The sequence below is a fragment of the Eurosta solidaginis genome, chromosome 5 (assembly GCF_040869045.1).
Source record: "Eurosta solidaginis isolate ZX-2024a chromosome 5, ASM4086904v1, whole genome shotgun sequence".
Lineage (NCBI taxonomy): Eukaryota > Metazoa > Arthropoda > Insecta > Diptera > Tephritidae > Eurosta > Eurosta solidaginis.
In genome coordinates this window covers 203,794,818-203,806,831 of record NC_090323.1, presented here as the reverse complement: position 1 = coordinate 203,806,831, position 12,014 = coordinate 203,794,818, and positions in this window count along the sequence as shown.

The following is a 12,014-nucleotide window of genomic DNA, read 5'->3' as shown; positions in this document are numbered from 1 at the left end:
TAATTTTTATTAGTGAAATATGTGATATTAATTGTTTGTTTTCTATGTTTTTATGTTGTCTTCAGTGGCCCTGAGGAAGGTTACCGCAGTGTAGCCGAAATATATTGGCATAAAAAAACCGAAAAACATTGGTTTTTCAATTGGGTTTTTGGACCTTGAGCCGGCAAAAAATCAATATTGTATTATTTATTGTAACCTTTTCTTAGCCATAGTCATTAGCTTTAAGTTTCAAGTTTAAATTGTTCCTATTTTATGCCTTTTACCGACTAGCACTATAAAATAATTTTTGCCAAATTGTTGTGCTGGGATGAATTGCCTAATAAATACAAATACAAAATACAAATATATTTAACAGCCAGGTGTATATATATTTAATTTTAATTTCAACTACTATAATATTTATTTGATTTTTCAATTCCAGTCTTATAATTTCATTAAGTAATTATACTTAATTCTAACAAATCAACTTATTGCTCAATTTATTACATCAGCACCTAACCATAAACCAATCTTTTCTCTAAACATTCCGATAGTTCTTACATGTTTAATATCATCAGGTACAGCATTATATGTTGCAATTCCATTGTTAAATACCAACATTAAGCCCTTACTTGTACGTACAGGTTCCAAGTGAAATTGATTAGCTTGCCTGGTTAGGTACTGATGCACATGCGCTACACAACCCCACGAATCTGGTATTTTAGTCGCCTCTTACGACATACCTAGCGCGGGAATCTTCTCACCCCCTAACCAGCTGGGGGTAGCGGGTTGTTCTAAATTGCTTCTAAAGCACAAATGCGCTGTTTCTATTGTTTAGTGTAGTCTAGTGGTGCACTCGAAAGCTTCGGAAAACTTTTCAGCGTTCTACATGTCATGGGATCGCAGCGACAGATTCAGCAAAGCAAGTAGTCAGTCAGTTTTACATGCCAACCTAATATAAACGCACGCAAGTCATTTTCTGTCAAAAATGTCTCATGCATATACAACTTGTATGAGAGCAACACAAATTGAATTTGCTGCGTAAAAACCTAACTCGATTTCCAATTTTTGTTCTGCGTGACATTTAGATTTGACGTTTGCACCCACGCTTTACATTGTCGCAACGCATGTTTATTTGGGTTAGAACAAAAAACGCCGGTTGTTTGCGTGCGCTAAAAAAACGCAGTGCGGTTTTATTAGGTTGGCATGTTAGCTTGTAATTCCAGCTGTAAACATGTAATGCGTGAATTATATGCTAAAATATTCTCGTTGTGCACCACTGGTGTAGTCTCTTTTACTCAAGGGTGTTTTATTTTGAGAACAGAGAGATAAAAGAAATGCAAAGCACTGATGACCTGATATGAAACTTCTCGCTCTCTGAGAGCGCGTGAAAATGTGCATTTTTTGTGATATTTGCCATAGATGCCATCATGCTCAAAATCAAATTTGGGCATTTCAGAAAAACTTTGGGTTATTTTACATGGTAAAGGTTTAATTTATGATTTTCACCGAAAATTTACTAAAGATTGTCAAATTGGGTATTAAAAAACTCGAATTTTTGTCAGGATTACAAATCCGAAGAAAAAATAACTCTTTTTCACCCGTGGAAAATTTATCAGTGACAATACCTTTCATCGAAGGGCTGCACACGAAGCGGGTTTTGGTAGCAACTTTCGATTGGAGAAAAAGTCAGCTTCTTAGTCTTCGCATTGATGTAAATGCATGCATAAAGGCCATGTTTTTGTGGAGCGTTTCGACATTCCATTTTTGACAGCTGAGATAAATTGTACGTATAGGTTAACGCAACATGTTTAATTAACAGCCTTTGCGGACGACAACGCAGATACTTCGCCAAGTGATGTAATTTCGTAATTTCTTATACATTCTTTGCGTTTTTTCTTGTATGTGGATATACATATGTATGTACATACACGTTTTGGTCGCATCAAAGTGAAAAAAATTGGCTAGCCGTTCATTGTAATCTTATGGCGGTGCCAGAGCAACAAAGCAAAGCAACGCAATCGAAATATATTATTTCATATTTTTTCACTTATCTACCACAAAATATTTCTACAAAACTTTGCCTTTCTTATAAATTTTAATGAGTTTTTATCAGCTTACTTGCTGATTTATTTGAAAATAAGGAAACCGAATGGATTTCTTGGAGTTTTTTTTGCGTATTTTAGGCAACTCTATAGCCATCTGATTTCAAGACCCATTCTTGGAAACGAATTAACTTTTGTTTACAATTGAATGAACAGACATCTGATTTCAAGCCCCATTCCTGGAAACGAATTGAGAGAGAATGAATGTTTCGTATCAGGTCATCAGTGATGCAAAAGCTGGAGTCATTGGTGCCGTATGTCGTATCGCTGTATCCGTATCCCTAACGCAATCAGCTGTTTATCATTACGACGGTAAACCAAAACCCAATTGGTTGGCTACGATACGGTTACGACCTTAGCGGCACCAATAATCGATTGCATTGATTCTCATAAGGTTGGTCGAATCAGCTGTTAAAAGGTTACTGATACGGTTACCGATAAAGCACCAATGTCTCCAGCTAAAGTTTTCTTAAACACTACTATTTCAAGCAAAAGAATGAACACTCAATACAAACACGTTCGATGCGGTTTGGCGCTTCCATTGCGTCAACAGCTGACTTTGAACAAACAGCCCTGCTAGACAGCTGTCAGTCATTTGAGGCATCAATTGACAGTTATGGCTGATGGATATTTACATCAGGGCGTAAAGCAAAGTTTCTATCAAGTTGTTAGAGGCGACATGACAAACCTGATGTAAACATTCTGTATACGTGTATGCATACACATACATACCATGGTTTTCCATAGGAATAAAAGGAAAAATGTATGCGAGTGTATTAGTGATGTCAAAAATTATGTCAGCTCTGTCTAGCAGGGAGGGCCCGTATTAAGGGCGAATTAATGGTGACTGATAACCATAAAGCCATTGTAGGGTTCTTATTATTTTCATTTAACTTTGTGTTTAAGTTACTTTGAACTTTGTAATTTTAATATGTTTTACCAATATTTTAATTTTCAATGTTGATTTTGTAATTATCAAAAATTTTCATTACATAAAAAATTGGGTTCTATAGAAACGATTTAAAATAAATATAAAAATATATTAACCAACCAAGTTATTCATATAACTACAATTGGCGATCTTGCCTAATAATTACAACGCTGATTCGAATTCCCCCTGACCATCACTTTACCATCCATTATCATCTTTACCGTGAAATTGGTGTATAACAAAATAGATAAAAAAGCAAAAGAATTGAGAATTTCATTGATACCAAAATACAAAATGTGAATGCTGCGACAAGGCTACAAAACAAGGAAATAAAAATTATTAAAATTTGCGAACAAGAATATGATATTGTAAATGAAAGTTATAAAAAACAATTGTTTGAATCAGTTATAAAAGAAAAAAAAATAGACAATATGAAGTTAAAAAAATAGAAGTCAAAATTTGAAAATGTGACAGAAATAGAAACAATAAAATTGGAACATATGCGTACATTAAAACAAATGAAAGAAATATAAGTCTTGAAGTTATTTAAGACAAATGAAACGTTATTTTAAAAGAAAAGAAAATTGATTGCTTGAAATTCAAAATTCAAAATAAAAATTTAGAACGAAAGTCGAAAGCTGGTGATACAAGACTATTAAAAGTTAGCGAGAAGTAACAAAAATAGAGATAAATAAATAAGGTAACTGAAACGTATATTCGACGGTAGAATAATAAACGAACAGATAAACACCATTTCTGACACAATATTCGAGCCTTTAAAACTTGTTTACAGGAAACAACTTAATCACACAGGTACAACAGACAAACGCACAACAACAAATAAACACAAAAAAATTAACACACCAAAACAAAAAACCGACAAAGAAGGTCAAACGACTAAAATCACAGATTTCTACCTAACCCAGTCAGCCACACAAATCGATTAGTAAACCACCCTCGGTTCTGAACGAACACACAGCACATACACATAACTAAATATACACAAGCATCAATTTGACAATACCTGCTCATACACCTACGAACTATAAATACAGGACAAATGACAACAACAGATCAGAACGAAAATCGACACTGATGATGGCACAACGCCGAAACCGGTTTGTCTCAAACCCAAATTTGACAAGGGATGACGGAAAATCGTTCCAATATACATCATTTGTCCACCCTGTCGGAAAATCAACCAAACAAGATAAGTCAGTTATTGCTTGTCAGGCTTTTAACTTGAACGCGAACGGACTACTAACAATTTACAAGCGACACCTACTGAAAATATATAAAGCAAAGGCGAGCATTTGGTTCAACAAACAATGCCTGGAATTGAATGTTACTCCGAAATTCGCAAAAATAACAATAAAGGCAAATACCAAATCTAGCAGGAAAACAGTTAAAAAAGCGGAAAAGGATTTTTTAAAATATGAATTGGAAAGCTTATACTCGAAGAAGGATGAGATAAATGCCGAGTTATTATCTATCCATTTAAGATTGGCAGAACAACTACCTACGACTGTATTAATGGAATGCTTCGACCGCATTAAGACAGAGGTCGATCAGGAACTACAACAAAAATACAGGTCGCTGAACCGAAAATTGGACAAGCTGGCAGGACGACGAGAGGGTAACCAAAACCAAAACACTCACCAGTTTCATGACAAGTTCGTTAACCTCACAACAGTGGCCATTACCAAGGAAGAGGCACAACTTCTCGAAAAGGGCCTGAAGCACAATATCATGGACCAGAATACAGTAAGAAAAACAGAGCAAGCGATTGTAGATGCGGAGATCGCAATATCATTGATACCACAGGAAGAACAGGAGCACGCAAGACACATGTGCAGGGAAATCATAAGAAAGGAGGTGAAAGCACAGGAAGGACAAAAACCGAATACAGAGGAGAAAACAATAAAGAATCTACGGTATAAACTAAGGAAAAACAATATTGTCACAACGAAAGCGGACAAAGGAAACACCACTGTGCTAATCGAAAAAGAGCAATATATATCCAAAACCGAGGATCTCATAGAGGAAATGAAATGTCGTAGAATGAGAGAGGATCGCACAGATGAATACCAAAAACAAATCAAAGTTGCTATAAAAAATTCAACAAATATAGTAGATTCTAACATGGCACATAGATTGGTCCAAATGAACCCTTCGGCTCCTCCACTGGTTGCGCTACCAAAAATCCACAAGCCGGACACGCCAATGAGGCCCATCATTAATTTTAAATCGGCACCATGTTACAAACTGTCCAAATATTTAAAAACGATATTGATAGACACTCTGGAGCTAAGGAACGAATATGCAATAGCTAACACAACAGAACTAATAGAGAGACTCGAGACCGTAGAGCTAACAAGAAACAGCAAATTGGTATCTTTTGACATAAAAGATCTATACCCATCTATACCACTATCGGAGACTTTGGACATAGTTAGCTCAACAATAGTTCATAACACAAAAAACAAAGTGAAAAGTATGCAAATCACAAATACGCTAAGAACCACTTTACGTCAAAACTATTTTAAATTCAACAATAAAATATATAGACAAACAAACGGTCTTGGAATGGGAAGCCCCACATCAGCAATTCTTATGGAAGTGTTCATGCAAAATCTGGAAGAAAAGTACATAAAGGAGCTGAAGTCCAAATTAGACGTGTCATTTTATGCTAGATACGTGGATGACATAATATGCGTTTTAACTACTAATAACGAAGAGCTCGTACTGGAGTACCTCAACAAACAGCACGGCAATATAAAATTTACAATGGAAACCGAAAAAGACGGAGGAATCAACTATCTAGACCTCACGATAAATATTGATAAAGAAGCCAAAAGATTTAACTATAACATATATAGAAAGTCAACGGCCACAGACACAATAATACACAATACCTCAAATCACCCTCAACATCATAAAAATGCAGCATTAAGGCACTTGGTACATAGACTTGAAAGAACACCTCTTACACAAGAGGCATATAAGAGAGAACTTGAGGTCATATATAATATCGCTGCAAACAACGGATATAAAAAAGCACTAGTAGATAAGCTCAGAAGGACAAATGGAGAACCAAAAAGAAATAATGAAAAAGAAAATAATAGCTGGACTACTATGACATATACTGGAAAAGCAACATATAAATTGGCAAATTTCTTTAAAAAATACAACATTAACACAGCATTCAAAACATCGAACAATCTAGGGCGAAAACTAAGAACTAACATTAACTCAGAGGATCCGTTTAGCAGCCACGGCGTATACAAGCTTACCTGCGGATGCCAGCATAGTTACATAGGACAAACAGGACGGCAAATAAGAACGAGGTTTAGAGAACATATTAGAGATTACAACAAAAAAATACGGAATCCAAACATTATACCCGAGTCTAACTTCGCGAATCACATGGTCGAGAATGAATGTTCCCCAGCAAACATCAATAAAACAGTTAGGGTTCTTCACATACAAGAAAAGGGCCGACGTCTCAACGTACTCGAAAACATGGAAATCTACAAACAGAAAACATTCGACGGTAGAATAATAAACGAACAGATAAACACCATTTCTGACACAATATTCGAGCCTTTAAAACTTGTTTACAGGAAACAACTTAATCACAAAGGTACAACAGACAAACGCACAACAACAAATAAACACAAAAAAATTAACACACCAAAACAAAAAACCGACAAAGAAGGTCAAACGACTAAAATCACAGATTTCTACCTAACCCAGTCAGCCACACAAATCGATTAGTAAACCACCCTCGGTTCTGAACGAACACACAGCACATACACATAACTAAATATACACAAGCATCAATTTGACAATACCTGCTCATATACCTACGAACTATAAATACAGGACAAATGACAACAACAGATCAGAACGAAAATCGACACTGATGATGGCACAACGCCGAAACCGGTTTGTCTCAAAACCAAATTTGACAAGGGATGACGGAAAATCGTTCCAATATACATCCAATATGAAACGTATATATTGTGCATTTTAAGCTTGTAATCGAAACAAACGTATTTACAATTGGTAACAACAAGAAAAACAAATGTATGAAACTGATAGAACAATAAATTTACATCAATATTTATAACAACAATCAAAATAACAACAGAAAAGCCAACATAAGAGCAATACCTAACTATTTATTTGCAAAAAGTATATATTGATAAACCTATTATATTTCATTCAGTGATATGCGAATTGATTTGATATTGTTTTATAATATCATTTATGTATTAATGTCATTCTTTTTCTAGTTTAATATCACTTTTGCGTAACTCAGATAAAAATTTGCTACTATTAATTTTTCTTTTGGTCAATTTAAAATAAATTTTTTTTTTTCATTTTCATTTGGTAAAAATTTTAAATTGTAAACGCTCTTTTCCAGAGATCTTAAATATTATTTTTAATTATCACCAATAACATCTACTTTTGAGAATTTATTTCAATTAATTTAGTTTATTATGTATCATACACCACCACACGACAGACATTCATTTACACCAACACATCGGGTTAACGATTCGCTTATTGATTTAGAAGATGTTTCTTCGCAAAATGACCTAATAAATCCATATGCGAATCGAAACAATAACGAAATTTTTTCTACTTCAGTAAAAGTTCCTCAGTTTTGGATAAATTGTCCTGAAGCATGGTTAATACATGCTGAGATGCAGTTTAATACTAAAAAAATTACTCAAGAAACAACTAAATACGAGTATATTATTACAGCATTATCTCAGGTCATAATGACCATTTTAGATTTTATTCAAAATCCACCAGAAATAAATAAATATTCTGAATTAAAACAAATTTTGATTGAAAGACATTCCTTAAGTGAGAATGCGACGATAGATAAAGTGTTGTCCGTTATTTTAAAAGAAAAGAAAATTGATTGCTTGAAATTCAAAATAAAAATTTAGAACGAAAGTCGAAAGCTGGTGATAAAAGACTATTAAAAGTTAGTGAGAAGTAACAAAAATAGAGATAAATAAATAAGGAAACTGAAACGTATATACTGTGCATTTTAAGCTTGTAATCGAAACAAACGTATCTACAATTGGTAACAACAAGAAAAACAAATGTATGAAACTGATAGAACAATAAATTTACATCAATATTTATAACAACAATCAAAATAACAACAGAAAAGCCAACATAAGAGCAATACCTAACTATTTATTTGCAAAAAGTATATATTGATAAACCTATTATATTTCATTCAGTGATATGCGAATTGATTTGATATTGTTTTATAATATCATTTATGTATTAATGTCATTCTTTTTCTAGTTTAATATCACTTTTGCGTAACTCAGTAACTCAGATAAAAATTTGCTACTATTAATTTTTCTTTTGGTCAAATTAAAAAAAAAAATTTTTTTTTCATTTTCATTTGGTAAAAATTTTAAATTGTAAACGCTCTTTTCCAGAGATTTTAAATATTATTTTTAATTATCACCAATAACATCTACTTTTGAGAATTTATTTCAATTAATTTAATTTATTATGTATCATACACCACCACACGACAGACATTCATTTACACCAACATATCGGGTTAACGATTCGCTTATTGATTTAGAAGATGTTTCTTCGCAAAATTACCTAATAAATCCATATGCGAATCAAAACAATAACGAAATTTTTTCTACTTCAGTAAAACTTCCTCAGTTTTGGACAAATTGTCCTGAAGTATGGTTAATACATGCTGAGATGCAGTTTAATACTAAAAAATTTCTCAAGAAACAACTAAATACGATTATATTATTACAGCATTACCTCAGGAGGTCATAATGACCATTTTAGATTTTATTCAAAATCCACCAGAAATAAATAAATATTCTGCACTAAAACAAATTTTGATTGAAAGACATTCCTTAATTGAGAATGCGACGTTAGATAAAGTGTTGTCCGATTCTGAAATGGGTGATCGCAAACCTTCGGAATTTTACCGATCTTTAGTTCTACTTTCTGGTTCTAATTTTAGCCAAGAAAATTTAAAGAAATTTTGGATGCGAAAATTACCCAAAAACTTGAATGTAATTTTAACAAGTTCAAATTTCAATGGCATAAATGATGTAACTAAATTAGCTGATAACGTTTGGGAAATTATCAGTAAAAATGAAATTGCTTTGATAAACAGTACTCAAAATTCTAAAGGAGAAATTGTAATTAAGTGAAATTAAGAAAGAAATTAGTCAGAATTATTCAAGATCACGTTCAACAAGTAGAAATAGTTTTAGAAGTCCTGTTAGATATCGTTCGAAATCTCGTGATAATCCAAACTGGTTATGTAGATATCATTAGAAATTCGGGAATAAAGCTGGGAGATGTGAAGAACCATGTGCGTTTGTAAAAAATAGTAATCCAACAAACTAAAATGTTCCGTTGTTGCAGCGACAAATAACGGAACTTCAGAAATATCAACTCGTCGCTTATTTATATTTGACAAAGAAAACAAGTTGAAGTTTTTGATTGATAGTGGTGCAGAAATTTCAACAGCTTCGAAATTTTCGTGTACAAAAAAATAATCAGATATTATCTTAACAGCATCTAATGGTTCAACGATTTTTACATATGGAAAAAAACTTTTAAATGTTAATTTAGGTTTAAGGCGGGAATTTCCTTTTGTGTTTTTGATCGCTGATATAGCGAAACCGATTATAGGTGCAGATTTTTTATGCAAATATGGACTCCTTAGTGATATTAAAAACAAATGTTTAATAGATCCATTAACAAATTTATCAGTTAACACAATTTCGTACTATTGTAACATCTCTCTTCCAAACATTTTTTCCGTAGAAAATCAATACACAAAATTGTTGAAAGAATTTCCTTCTTTTATAGAAGAGCCAAATTATTCAAAACCAGTTAAACATACCACAGTTCATAGACTAGTTACGGAAGGTAATCTTCCTTTGTCAAAGCCCAGACGTTTAGACCCAATCAAATTTAAAGTGGCTAAAATTGAATTTGATTTTCTTGTAAAAACTGGAATTTGTAGACCATCAAATTCCTCTGTAGCATCACCACTTCATTTAGTACCAAAAAAAGAGAGTAATGATTGGCGTCCCTGTGGTAATTTTAGAAGACTTAATACTGTTACTGTTCCTGACCGCTATCCTTTACCACATATTTAGTATTTTAATATGAATCTAAGAAATAAAAAGATATTTTCAAAGTTGGATCTTGTTAGAGCGTATCACCAAATACCGCAGAAGATATTTATAAAACAGCGATTACTACTCCTTTTGGTATGTTTGAGTTCATTCGAATGCCTTTCGGCTTGAGGAACTCAGCACAAACTTTTCAAAGATTCATCAATGAAGTTGTAGGTGAACTAGATTTTGTTTTCACGTACATTGATGATCTTTTAGTTGGAAGTGAGAGTAAAGAGCAACATTTTAAAGATCTACGTATACTTTTTGAACGTTTGTCTGAATATAGTTTGAATGTTAAACCAAATAAATGTATTTTTGGTGTTACTGGAATTGATTTTCTAGGGCATAGTATTTCTGAGTTAGGAATAAGTCCATCTGAAGATAGAATAAAAGCTATTCGAGATTTTGAACTACCAAAATCCATTTAACAAACACAAAAGTTTATTGGTATGGTTAATTATTACCATAGATATATTTCACAATTAGCAGAATTTACTGGAATTATATATGATTTAATTAACAAATCAATTAAAAACCGAGACAAAATTCTAGTTTTGAATGATAAATCTATTAAAGCGTTTGAATCATTAAAGATAGATTTGCATCTAAGGTCTTATTAAATCATTTTAGCAAGGATGCAAAATTAACTTTAACTGTAGATGCATCCAATACGGCAGTCGGTGGTGTTCTACAACAAAATTTTAACTATAAATCTGAGCCTCTCGCATTTTATTCGAAGAAACTTTCACCAGCTGAAATGAAATATAGTGCTTTTGATAGAGAACTATTAGCAATTTATCTTAATATTAAACATTTTCGATATCTATTAGAAGGACGAGAATTCACTGTGTTTACTGATCATAAGCCCTTAATTTTCGCTCTCAATTCAAAAACTGAACGAAGTACACGACAAACCAGACATCTTGAATTTGTTGCACAATTTAAAAGTGATATTCAGCATATTACTGGACAAGCAAATGTGGTAGCTGATACTTTATCTAGGGCATTTGAAATAGAGGCAATTCAAAATTCAGAACTTAATTTTAAAATTTAAGAAAAGGAACAGCAACAAGATGATGGACTAAACAATCTTGTATCTCAACAATCATTTCAAAATTCAAAATTAGTTAAAATTCCTGTTTTAAATTTCAATATATGGTGTAAATCATCTGCAGATTGTCCTAGACCGTTCGTTCCAAATAATTTACGCAAAACAGTATTTGATAAGTTACATGGGATAGTGCATCCGGGTACTAAAGCTACTCTTCGTCTTATTATTATAAAATATTTTTGGCCAAACATGAATAAAGAAATTAATAAATGATCAAAAGAATGTATTAATTGTAAAAAATCTAAAGTCTATCGACATAACCAGTTAGTAAAATTTCAATACCAAACAAGAGATTCGAACATATTCATTTAGATATTGTAGGGCCTTTACCTATTTCAAAGGGACATCGCTATATTTTAACTATTATCGATAGGTTCACACGTTGGCCAGAAGCATATGCATTAAGGGAAATTTCTGCAGAAGCAATTGCAAATAAATTTTTACGTGAATATATACCTCGGTTTGGTATACCTCTAGAAATAACTACTGATCAGGGTGCTCAATTTACTTCAAAATTGTTTAAAGAATTAACAAAGTTATTACAACGTCAGCTTATCATCCTCAAGCAAATGGCATTGCAGAGCGATTTTATAGGCAATTGAAATCTTCTTTAATGGCTACAAATGGAACCAGAGATTTGTATGGTGAGATACCTCTCATACTGTTAGGCTTGCGATCAACAT